Source organism: Quercus suber, unplaced genomic scaffold, assembly GCF_002906115.3.
Source record: "Quercus suber isolate HL8 unplaced genomic scaffold, Cork oak 2.0 scaffold_749, whole genome shotgun sequence".
Taxonomy (NCBI): domain Eukaryota; kingdom Viridiplantae; phylum Streptophyta; class Magnoliopsida; order Fagales; family Fagaceae; genus Quercus; species Quercus suber.
In genome coordinates this window covers 161,980-175,583 of record NW_027070185.1, presented here as the reverse complement: position 1 = coordinate 175,583, position 13,604 = coordinate 161,980, and the positions used below count along the sequence as shown (strand labels likewise).

The 13,604-nt window shown below is 36.2% G+C and overlaps 1 pseudogene; it reads right to left on the bottom strand.

Moving 5' to 3' along the window:
• Nucleotides 1-5,297: 5,297 nt before the first annotated feature.
• On the bottom strand, nt 5,298-6,897 carry LOC111993261 (UDP-glycosyltransferase 43-like; annotated as a pseudogene).
• Nucleotides 6,898-13,604: the final 6,707 nt, after the last annotated feature.

Below are 13,604 nucleotides of genomic sequence, written 5' to 3'. Positions count from 1 at the left end.
AGGAAGCTGAATTCATTTGCATAGAACTAGGTACTCAATCAATGTATGAGTATGAGCGGAAATTTGCTAAATTATCCTGCTTTGCTCCACACATGGTTGGCACAGAAGCAAGGAAGGCTAGGCATTTTGAAAGGAGTTTAAGGGAGGAAATTCAGGGATCGGTTTCCATGTTCAAATTGGAAACATATGTAGAGGTTGTAGATCAAGCTTTCATAGCAGAGAGAAATTGCAATCGTCTCTCAAATGCCAATGATCAGGAGAGGGAGCCAAATTAGAGTAATTTTTTGGGGGGGGGGGGTGGGGGCATTCAAGGATCCTTAAGACCTTGCATAGGGTTAAGAGGGATTTTTCTTGGCCTAATTTGAGAGAGGATGTGAGGAAGCATGTCAGGGAATGTGATGCTTGCCAAAGACTTAAGGCTGAGACTTGTAATATAGCTGGCTTGTTGCAACCTCTACCTATTCTTGATAAGCCTTGGCTTGATGTGAGCGTGGATTTTGTTGAGGGTCTTCCCAAGTCTTAGTCTAAGGATGTGGTTTTGGTTGTAATGGATAGGCTGACTAAATTTGTTCATTTTGTTCCACTGTCCCATCCTTATATTGCTGCTAAAGTAGCTACCCTTTACCTGAAATATGTGTTCAAGTTACAAGGAATGCCAGCCTCAATTGTGAGTGATAGGGACCTTATGTTTACTTCACATTTTTGGCAAGAGTTGATGAGATTGCAAGGGGTATAGCTAGCCATGTCCTCAGCCTACCACCCTCAATCAAATGGGCAAATTGAGGTGGTTAATAAGAGCTTAGAGCACTACTTGAGAGCATTTGCAGTTGATAGACCCCACTCTTGGGTTGATTGGTTACCCTTGGTAGAATTTTGGTTCAATACCAACTTTCACACCTCCACCAAGTTGTCCCCTTTTGAAGCTTTATTTGGTTATCCTCCTTCAAGATTATTGGATTATATACTAGGCACAATTAAGGTTAACAGTGTTGATGTGCATTTAAGAACCAGACAGTAGCTACTGGCATTGCTGAAGTAGAATTTATTGGTAGCTCAAGAAAGGATGAAGCTCAATACTGATAGGCACAGATCTGAAAGAGATTTTGTTGAGGGAGATTGGGTGTATTTAAGATTACAACCTTACAAATAGAAGTCATTGAGGCAGAACAAGTTGGGTAAATTGTCTCCTAGGTACTATGGACCCTTCCAAATTTTGAAAAATGTTGGTAAGGTGTCTTACAAGTTAGACTTACCCTCAGATTCCAAGTTGCATCCCTCATTTCATGTTTCCTGTCTTAAAGCAAAATTGGGTTAGCATGTGGCATCCATTCCTACTCTTCCATCTGTGGATTCAGAGGGCACCCTTGGCCCTGAGCCCATTGCTATGTTGCAATAGAGGTCTCATCAGTTGAGAAATAGGACTGTTTCTCAAGTCTTAGTTTAGTGGCAAGGGGAAGGTCTTGAAAATGCTACTTAGGAGAACTTGTACCAGTTATAGCAACAATTCCCTCACCTTGTGGGCAAGGTACTTTAATTGGGGGCAGAGGGGGTGTATTGTTATGCATAGTTTTGTGTGTTGTATAATTCCGTATGTTGGTATGTTGTATGGTTGTATTAGTAGTATAAGTGCCCGAGTGTTGTGATAGTGTATTAGTAGTATAAGTGCCTAAGTACCTGATAGTGTATTAGTAGTATAAGTGCCTAAGTGCCTATATGAGACTTGTTAGGTTCAAAAGATTTAGGAATTTATGTATTTAGAACTCTAATTTGTAATATTAGCAAACCATGATCAAAACAATATGTTTAGTCTTGTTTAGACTTGCTCAAAGTTATATATTTTATGTAAAGTTGGAATCGAGAGGCTGCAGATGCATTGATGCATTTCGGCCTGGCTCGATCAATCGAAAGAAAGATTCAATCGATCGAATCTCGGGCAGAATGCTTTTCTGCAAAATTTTCCAACTCAGCCCTAACTCATTAAATGTTTTGGGTTTTCTGTTTTTACCCTAGGTATAAAAGGAAAAACCCTAGCCACATTTTTGGAGTTGCTCTTGTTGTATTGTTGCTCATACTTTTCTGTTTTGTGTAAATCTCTTGTGAGATCTAGAGGAGCTTTCCTTTACACAAAGCTTAGGGTTTTCAAGGTAGAGATAGTATCAACATCTTGATGATCAACTCGGTTACTGCCATTGGAGCTTAAAGAATAACAAGCATGGGTGCTTGTAGCTGATTGGAGAATCCAAGAAAGAAGGAGTCCGTGGATTCGGAGCTTGCACGTGGTCGTGTCATTAAGTTCTACTGGTGGGTAGCATTAGGAAGTCAAGCGGGGAGCTTGTAAATCCTTTTGTATGAACTTCGATTCTTTCGCATAGTGGATTCAAGTTTACCTTGAGGATAGCTAGGTCAAATCCTCCCCAGGTTTTTACCGTGTGGTTTCCTAGGTGATCATATCATTTTGTCTTTTATATTTTCGCTGCTTTATATTTTTGATATGATTGTTTGTGTGTGATAACCTAGAACTGCATAATTTGACTAAGTTAATCACTTGGCTAATTAACTAGGTTAATCTAGTTGGTTTAAGAAGTCTAAAACTGTTCAAGACTTGTATATTAGAATTGTAGGGTATAGTGTCAATTAAGGCATGGCTATACAGGTTAGTTAGTGATAGTGCAAGACAGTTAGAGTTAGTTAGAGAATTGTGGGTCATTGACAGCTGTAAGGTGAGGTATAAGGGACCAATCTATTGTAAGGTAATCAATCAAGCAAGTGTATTCTGAATTCAATCTTTCCCTTTTCTCTCTCTCTATGTTTTCCTTTCCTTAATTCTTGGAGGCCTAACTGACCTCGAATCCAGCTATACAACAAAACCATTGAATTCAATCCTATCACTCAAGCTCTTCTTCTTCTTCTTCTTCTTCTTCTTCTTCTTCTTCTTCTTCTTTTAAGTGTTGGAAACTCTTAGTCCCATTTGTCTCTTCCTTGGAACCATTCTTTGTTGACATCAACATTTGGGTCATGGTTATCATAATAAGGGTCATGGTAACCAATTAAAGGGTTGGGCATTCCAAAAGGTTGTCTTCAAATGGCCATTGTTGTTTGTAAGATTTTGGAGTGCTTAGTCCTATTTCGGATAAGGTTCCCATATGAAGGGATTCCGTCCTTCTAAGTGCATTCTGACAACATGCCTAGATGGTGTCCATATGTACATGGAGGGAGTCATCTAGGTTAGTGAGCAAATGAATTTCTAGTGCGTGAAAGATTCGTTCTGGTTGGATGTCATTTTTTGAATTGAGCTTTACAATCATGGATCCTATAGTGACTTTGTAACAAAATCTTGGATGATCTACATTAGAATACTGCTTCCAATCTCCATTATAAGCATCATTTTTCAAATTTTAAAACCAGAATTTTTGAAAATGTCTATTTTGATTGGGGAAAGCAAGTCTATAAAATCCTAGTTCAAAATGAAGACACAAGTAATACTCATTGAGTAAGTACCACATGTAAAGATAATGTATGACAATCTAGTTGGTCATCTAAAAGGCAAAAGGAGTTTTCCATAGTTGGTCTGGGTCAGGATAAATGGCAAGAAAATGGTTGTGGTTTTGCTTAAGGTAATTATGGAGGACTTTGATGATTCTTTTGGATCTGGTTTCAAGGGTCCAAGTTTTTATTAATTTGGTCTTTTATTTATGGGGGAAGGCTTTTTATCATATTCGTTATATCAATAGGGGTTGAGGAAGACGGGGCTTAGGATGAGGACGGATATGTAATTGGATAAATACACAAGGGCAGAGGAATGATTGTGTTATTAATGGCTGGGGGTTTTCTAGAAAGATAATCAGTGATCAAGTTATCTTTTTGTTTAATGTGCTTGACTTTGAAAAACCACTATGAAAACCAATTTGTCTATTTGAGTAATTGAGGGTGAGGGACAATCTTCTTTTTAAACTGAAGCATTTTTGGAAAGGAGGACATATCCATTTCTACTAGAAATTCATGCCCAAGAAGTTGAAAATGGAAATTTTCAATTCCATGTGTTACTACAAGTATTTCCTTGAATGTGGAATGGTAATGAAGTTCTAAGGGCTTGAATGCCCCACTTTTATTTCCACAAATATTTCTTTTTCCATCATTTTCTTCAAAAAGGGCTGTCGCCCAGTACTCATCAATTGCATCCGTCAGTAGAACTTGTTTGCCTATATATATATATATATTTTTTAGGAGGCTATCAACTGTTTTCTTTCTTTCTTTTTTTATTTATTTTTTATTTTAAGAATATAATGGACCTTTTTTTTTTTTTTTGTTAGAATATGATGGGTTTTTATTTAAGTGTTGCTACTTTTATTAATGAGCTAATTATGTAGATTAATGGGTTAATATATTGGGTTAGGAGCTAGCATATTAGGTTATTGTTATTTGACAAAGGCCTTGTAGCTGAAATTGGCACCTTCCCATGGGGGTCTGGGGGGGGGAAAGGGTTCGAGCTGCGAGTTAGCAGCATGTTGTAATTATCTTTAAAAAAAAAAAAAGTTATTGTTGTTTACTTTTAAAAACTAAAGCAAACATAAATTATGTCTAAAAATGTAGCTTTTAAAAAAAGTCTAAATATATACAAAATAAAAATAAATATGAATTAATTTCCATATCCCAGATGTATAGTATCCTCGTATCTATATATATGTGCGTGTGTGTTATACTCGTACTTGTGCAACTTAGGGGGGTGTTTGGTACCGCAACTTAAACAACAATTTTTAGTTTTTAAACAGCATTACACATATTTTCACACATTTTTTCACTTTTTCAGATCATCCCCTTTTAATACTTCCAATCCAAAATCCTAATCTCCCCTCCTGCCCTACAATTATGAATTTATATATATATATATATATAACAATTTTGAAAATGACCTAAAAATACTCACTGACATTCAATTAAGTCTTCACCAATTTGATGTTTTATTCATTTACTTGGACAAGAGACAATCCGACATTGGGAAAGAACTATATATCGATCGAGATTTTAAAAAGATTCTCATAGTGTGTTCTGGGAAAAGATCTCACACAATTAATTTAAATACAAATAAAATAAAAATAGTACCAAATAAAATCCAATAATGAATAGAAAAAAATACATAAATTATCCCCAAAAAAAATGATAAATTAAAGTTATGTGTGTGAGTGAGTGTGCATGTGTGTGTAACACAGCTTTATTTTCATAGTAATAGTCTAGTAAAAAGAAAAATATATAAATAAATCAACGTCCTTCAACTTAGTTGGAGACTATATTTCTTCTTAAAAAAAAAGTTGAAGACTATATTAAAGATTAAAAAGTGAATACATACAAAACATATTGCAATTCATTTCATAAAAATAGAAAGTGAGCCCATTTGAATTATGAAGTCACTAGTTTCTCAATCAGTACTCCTAGTGACGCATATGATGATCCATTTTCCATCTTAGCCACCCTACACTTTTTGCTCATTTCCTTTACTTTTCTCCTCACCTCATCATCACAGTCCATCAAATGCTTTATTCCTCTCTCTACTTCCTTTGCCAACACCAAATCACTACCCTTCCTATAATCTAACCTAATCTCAATAGCTAATCCCAACTCCTTTACCATCTCAAAGGCATTCATTTGTTGCTCAGAATATATTGGCCATGTGGCAATTGGTATACCATGCCACAAACTTTCCAAAATTGAGTTCCAACCACAGTGTGATATGAATCCTCCGATTACTTTATGAGCTAGGATTGACACTTGTGAGACCCATCCACACACCAATCCAATCCCAGCCGTTCGCTCTAAAAACCCATTCGGTAAAACTTTCTCAAGATTCGTGTAGTCATCCGGGAGGGCAAATTCGGCCTTAGGTGGCTCACGTAAAGCCCACACAAACCGAAACTCGGCTAGTTCAAGCCCAAATGCAATCTCTCTCACTTGAGACTCACTGAGACACCTTTGCTACCAAAGCTTAAGAATACCACCGTTGATGGAGGTTGTTCATCCAGCCACTTCATGATTCGTTCATGGTTGGCTTGGTCTGGGAGCCATTGCGCAGGTCCAACAAGGTCAAGAATAGGCCCAATAGGATAAATTGGTGGCACTTGACTCATAGATACCGAGTCAAGTGCATAAGGCTCAAGCTCATGAAATGTATTAATAACAATACCCATTGTTTCAAAGTACTTGCGTCCGTGGTACAAGAACCAAGAGTACCCTTCTTTCTCCAATGCTATAGAAGGCAACAAGCTTGGAGAAATTGGGTTGAGAAAACCTGGAATAACCAGCTCAGTGTCCAACTCAGACAACTCGGTGGTGAGTTGGGTGTCTAGGATTGGAAGATGAAGCATGAAACCAAGAAACGTAGCCGGGGACGGAAAGTAAAGGTAGCAAGGGATGTGAAGCTCATTAGCCACAACAATCATGGAAGTACAAAACATGTCTAGGAATAACCCAACGAGTCGTCGGTCCGAGTTGAACTCGGTTTCCATGAGATTTGTAATTGCTTGCTTAACATGGGGTATGTGCTTTTCAATGAGTAAGCATGTGTAGCCAAAGGAAGACTCGAACTGATCAGGTGTGGGAGGGTCTACAATAGGGAGGTGGATGAATTTGATATTTGTGGAGGTTGAAGCGGCGGCGCGTGATTGAATGTAGGTGTCGAGCATGGGTCTTTGAGGCATGGTAATGACGAGTATGGTGGCAGAAAATCGAGGGTCGTGATTGATAAGGTGGTGTGCAAACTCGACAACTGGAACAAGGTGCCCGATCCCAGGGCTTGGAATGAACACCACCTCGAATTTGGTCATCTCCTTTGAGCTTTTGCTTGATTAATTTGGCTTATCAAGAATGGTTTTTGCAATTGGTAGCCTATGACTATAATATATAAGTGGAATTGGGAACCTCTTTGTTTTCTTGCTTTTGTTTTGTGAGAAAAAGTTAAAAGAATAGGGAATCAAATTGACCAATGATAAATACATTGACTAATGATGAATACAACATTACAACCTCGAAAACATAACGCATCTTTCACTTTCATCTTCAATAATTTGTCCATTTTGGTGTGCGTTTATGTAATCTCCCACGTGAACTCTTCAGTTCTTTTTTTTTTTTTTTTTTTTTTTTTTTTTTTTTTTTTTTTTTATTTTTTTTTTTTTTTTTTTTTTTTTTTTTTGGTTGAGAAAGTTGTTTTTTTAAATCTTAATATGGTCTCACCTACAGTTATTTTATTGTTTTTTTATGAGCCTATCAACTGTTTTCTTCTTTTTTACTTTTTTTTTTAAAGAATATAATGGACTTTTTTTGGCTAGAATACGATGAGTTTTTATTATTATTTAAGTGCCGTTACTTTTTTTTAACAAGCTAATTATGGGTTAATATATTGGGATTGGAACTAGCATAGGAGGTTATTGTTGTTATTTAATTTTAGGTAAAAATACTAATTTGATCTTTACATTTTCAAGTCACAATTAATTTAGATTTGCCCCTTATGTTATGGCTCATCTCGCGCTTAGTCACTTGCGGATTTGGATAGGGAGTAGCAAGTCTTTTCTGAAAAAACTCAGAGGTCTCCCCCTTATCTAAAATCTAATATATAAAATATTATATATATATATATAGATGCTACGTCTACAACAATTTTACAACAATTACATGTGGTTAGTTGTTATTAGTTCAAATTTGAAACTAACACTGAGATTACTTTTTTGCCCCAACAATAATAACCAGTAACAATCTGCCACTTAGGATTTGTTGTAGAAATGTTGTAAAAATATTGTAGACGTATCATTTCTCATATATATATATATATTAGATACTAACTCTTTGGTTGGATTGGACAGGGTTCTCCTCTTCCCTATCTCCCCCCACCCCTTTTTGCCTTTTTTTTTTTTTTTTCCTTTCTCATTGGCAAGAGAATCCATTTCTTTTTTTGACATTTTGGTAGCAATTAATTTCATCTTTATTATTTTCAAGTTGCTTTTAATTTAGTCCTATTGTTTATTCATTAATGAAAGAACAAAGTTTAACCACAAAACCAGTTGTAACCTAAGACTACAATCTGCAATAATAAACTGACATGTGTTAAAAATGGTATGTGCATTGCAAATGATTACTTAAGTAAACTTAACCCAAGTAACCCTAATTATCTACACCACCTATTAAATAAATAAAAGATAAAAACTAAAACACCTATACGTATTCTCTCTCCCTCTCTCTCCGACTTCTTGTGAACCCAAAAACACAATCCCTCTTCTTCCTCCACCAAAGCCACCCCAAACCCTCTTGTCTCCACTGCCGACCACTCCAATCCCTCTTTTTATCACAGTTTCATATATTAGAAAAGATTGATGACATCTCTTCTAAGACAATGTTATTGTCATGGAGTCTAAAGGAGAAGCACAATTGTAATTCAAAATTCAAGATTTACTTTAATTGTAATTCACAATTCAAGAGATATCACATATATGATATACCTCAATGGAAAAACATTGATAGCCACAAGTTGAAAAGGTTGAGAAAGCTTAGCTAAAATACAAAACACAAATCAGAATATGCAAGTCTAACAGAGAGAGAGAGAGAGCAGTTGCTAGCTTGGGTTGGATCCGAAGAACATCATGAGTCATTGTGAAGAGGTTGGTGGCGCAAGGACAGGTGCATAGTAACAGCCAATTTTTTTTTTTATTAATATATATTTTAATTATTATGTTGAAATCCGGTGATTTAAGGCTGAGGATTGGGCTTTCTGATGGTTTTTTTTTTTTTTTAATTATATTATAGATTTGGTTTTTTTTTTTTTTTTTTTTATAATTTTTAATATGTGGTGTAGTTAACTAGGGTTAGTTGGGTTAAGTTTATTTAAGTAATCATGTGTAATGCACATGCCATTTTTTATACGTGTCAGTTTATTAGAGCAATTTATAGCCTTAGGCTATAACTGATTTTGTAGCTAAATTTTGTCTTTAACGAAAAATGCCTATATGGCTGATGGATTGTATAGTTGGCACACTTAAAGCTTACATGGCTAATAAAATAATAATAAAATATTTTAATTGCTCTTTAAAAATGGGATGTCAACCTCATAAAAATCCATGTGTGAGAAAAAAAAATTTTGAATTGCTAATTTTAAAGGAAAAAAAAAATCAATTTAGCTATTTCTTTTTTCTTCCAATTTCTTGGCTACCAAAAATGTCTAAAACCATTGTGCCAAACACTTCCAAACCCACATAGAGTTTGAAATAAGAAATGAAACAAATCCACAGTGATTTCTCCTTCCACAGCTTGCCAGATGGAAGAGTTGGGATACTAAGGCCTTGTTTGGTTGCTGAGTGATAGGTAACTCATCACTCATCACTGAAATCTCATCACTTATCACCCTATCACTTATTTCTCATAACTTAAAAATCCCCAAAACACTCCCACCCTTGTTTGGCAACTAAACCCAGTTCAATTTCTTGCCTAAAAACTCAAAAAAAAAAAAAAATCACCTTTTTGTGGGACCCGCTAGCTGACTATTGTGTAGTGCGCACAGAACGGTTACCCACGGAGAGCCCTTCATTTTTTGCTTTGCATTTCATCTCTCAAACACATTTCCCGAACTAATTTCCCTTTCACACTTTAGCTCTCAAACCCCAAAGTTGCTGACCACCCTTGACCTCAACTCCTCCATCCTCACCCAATTGCGCCGTCGCCATGAGGCCCACGTATGTCAACTTGCCCCTTCCTCGTCCCTGATAGTGATAGTGAGGATGATTTGAATATAGTTTTGAACAATGAGGATTGTAAGAATTTTTCGGGTACGAGTGGTGGGAATGGAGGGGTTGTAGGAGGTGGTGGTGGTTATGGTTGTGGTGACGATAAGGATGAGGATTATGATGAATTTTAGTGTGATCATGAGGAGTTTTAGTGTTAGAATTTTTTAACTGTTTATAGTGTTTTTCTAGAGTGTAGGAATGGTTATTGTACTATCTGTGTGCTTGGTTTTGACCTTTAGGGGTATTTAAAATCTGTACTTATGATGCCTTGTTGTATTGCTTAGAGAGATGACTCCACCAAGGAGGAACACAGGGAATGGTCAATCGAATACTGGAGGAACCACTAATCTTCAGGCTATTATTGAAGCCATTGATGGCTTAACTAATATAGTGCAACATCAAGTAGGAGCCACCAATCCAACTAGTGCTCTAGAGAAGTTTAGAAAGCTTGACCCTCCTGCTTTCAAGGGTACAAAGGATCCAATAGAGGCTAACAACTGGCTTAAGGAGATAGAAAGGCTCTTTAGGGCAATGGAGGTTAGTGATGAGCAACGAGTTATCCTTGCTGTTTTTGCATTGAAAGGTGATGCATAGGAATTGTGGGAGTCCACAGAAAGAACACATGGGAGAGAAGTTATAACTTGCAGCATTTTGTTGAACGAGGTATTTTTCGATAGTTTAATGGTCCAAAGGAAGCTGAGTTCATTTGCATAGCACTAGGTACTCAATCAGTGTATGAGTATGAGTGGAAATTTGCTAAATTATCCTGCTTTGCTCCACACATGGTTGGCACAGAAGCAAGGAAGACTAGGCATTTTGAAAGGATTTTAAGGGAGAAAATTCAGGGACCGGTTTCCATGTTCAAATTGGAAACATATGCAAAGGTTGTAGATTGAGCACACATAGCAAAGAGAAATTACAATCGTCTCTCAAAGGCCAATGATCAGGAGAAGGAGCCAAATCAGAGTAATTTTCTTAAGGGAAAGTCTAGTGAAAGTTCATTCAAGAAGCAAGGGGTGCCAAATTCAAATAAGAAGGCACATAGGACTTGTCCAAGATATGAAAAGGCTCATAGTGGAACATTTTATTTGGAGTCAGGAGTGTGTTTTAAATGTGGAAGGACTGGACACTTTATCACAGATTGCCCAGTTTTAAAGAGTGAGCCAATGACTGAGCTTAATGATGTGAATCAAAGGCCAAAAATCCAAGGACGAGTGTTTGCCATTACTGGGCAAGATGTTGAGGAATCTGTCTGGTACCATCTCCTTATTTTCTCTTATTAAGTGAAATAATGGTTGTTGAGTCTATGTAACTATTGTGTGGTTATGATAGTAGACAAGGAATTAATGGCCGACTTGATTCTCTTAAAGATTTATGATTTTGGTATAATATAATATGGATTGGTTAGGAGCATATCATGTTGCTTTGAGTTCTACGACCTAGTGTATTTTCTTTGGGCACTTTTGTTAAATAAAAATTATATGCTAAGTTTAAGAAGTGTGACATTTGGTCGGATTAAGTTTTTTTTTTTTTTTTTTGAGGCATTCTAAGGTCGAAGGTGAAGCTCACCTATTTGTTGGGATGAAGTAGGTGATGAAAAAAATAAATAAATAAAAAGTGTGTAGGGACGGTTGGAGGCATCGTCTATAGGCTGTAGCTATTGTTCAAGTTTGATCTCTCAGGTAATCACTCCCTAGTTTTGACATGGCAGAGCTATAGTTTTACTAGAACCATTGTCATATAAATATTGACCAGTGATTGTATCAAAGATTTATAAAAATTCCGTATAAGTATTTCATTGCCATGATTTGATTTGATTATTAGACTTTGGAGTTTCTAGGATTCTGATTTGAAGGACTATATAAGACTTTGTATACTTTGAAGTATTAAATTACTAATTTAGGATTGAACCTAAAGACAACTTGTCCTATAAAAAAGCTCCAATTCAAATTTTGGATCATAAAGAGCAAGTGCTACTTAATAAGTGTCATAAGACCATACCATTGGTCAAGGTATTATTGAGGAGTACTCATTCCATAGAAGAAGCTTCATGGGAGCATAAAGATGAAATGCAATCCAAGTATCCCTAGCTATTTCAAAATTGAGGGTTGTTTTCCAAATTTTAAGGGACAAGAAGTTGTATGCTAAATTAAGGAAGTGTGAGTGCTAGTTGAATCAATTTGTGTTCTTAAGACATGTGATCTCTAGAGATGGAATTACAGTGGACCCTAGTAAGATTGAAGTAGTAGTAAATTGAGGTATGTTTTGAATTTTTGAGGACAAAAATTTCATAAGAGGGAGAGATTGTAACACTCGCCTCACTTAAATTTAATTTAATTGCTTCTAGAGTGAAATTGAGGAATTATTTAATTTATTTTGAATGTGATATTATTTTATATTATGATTACTACAAAGAAAATAAATAAAAGAAGATGTAACGTGGAGAGTTATTTTGTGCATTATTCATATTAAACTTTTAGTCTCCTTATCAGTAAAAGAAAAGGATAAGAGATTAAACCTATTTGGATTAGGAGTTTAAGTATTATTGGAATCTTTTAGAGTTCTAGCCTATCTAAACAACCTTAATTTGAGTTTAATTGGGAATTAAAGTCTTGGAAGCTTATTTAAGTTTTATGGGCTTTTTGGAGGCTAAAGAGATAAGTTTTAGTGGATTTTTAATTCCAGCCCAAGTAGGAAGTGTATTTAACATGTAAAGCTGAATTTATTTAAGAGTACTAATTGGAGTAGGATTGGTCTTCCTAGATTGAATTGGAGTGTTATTATATATATATATTTTATTGGAACTTTGAAATAGAGTTTTATTTAGAACAAATTATCTTAATAATTGTTTCTTAAAATTTGAAAAAAAAAAAAAAGAAAAAAAAGAAATTCTTGTCAATATTAGATCAAAATCAAACTGAACCTCTACTATTTTAATTTGAAACTAAAAATTCACGGACTTTGAGAAATAACCAAACCCGTCATTTTGCTATAATTTGTTTAGTTGGAGGGACAAAAAACACAATATGTGATGTATTTTAGTAAAGAAAAACAAGAATAGAAATTTTTTCTTAAAATAGCTTCTTTTAAAAAAAATAAAAGTAAAATTGTGGGGCCAGAAAATCGATTAGCCAAGGCCCACTTCAACCCAGGCCCAAATGGCCCATGCCGAGGACGCACGATGGGTCCGAGGGTGACCCTATCCTCGGTCGTCCGAGACCTCAGTACGGAGAAGGGCAAGCTTTGGGCGAACCGTCACCTCGGCATTGAATGCGTTCACCTAACCCCTCTAGCCGCATTAATGAGGATGTAACCCCTTGCCAGGGCGACATCGATCAGGGTGAACCACTTGAGCACGGATATGACCTTTGATGGGATAGGCCGTCAGGAGGAAGGCCAATAGATGATCAACTGGAGGAAGAAGATGGGATATATAAGAAATGTGAGCAAAATGTAGAAGAGAGGGCCTAGATGGGCTTTTTCTGGGAGGGGAGAGGGAAAAAAGCCTCCTCGGCCCCATGGCCGAGGAGCATCCCCCAGTTGTAAACTGTTCTAAGTATTTTTCTAATAAAAGAGAAAGGGGTTCATGCTTCATAAACGCCGGCCAGCGCCTAAACCTTCGATCCACTCTCTACAAATTCATTGTTCTGGGTTCGTTGGGCCTTTGACCCATATCCTTTGGGCTAGGGCTACAAAAGCAGACCCTACAATTGGCGCCGTCTGTGGGAAGGATAAGCACACTGGTCGGCGCAACAGGCAACGGTTCTAAGTAATCGTTCTATGAAAGATTGGTGGTGATACAAAAAAAAAAAAAAAAAAAAAAAAAAAAAAAAAAAAAAAAAAAAA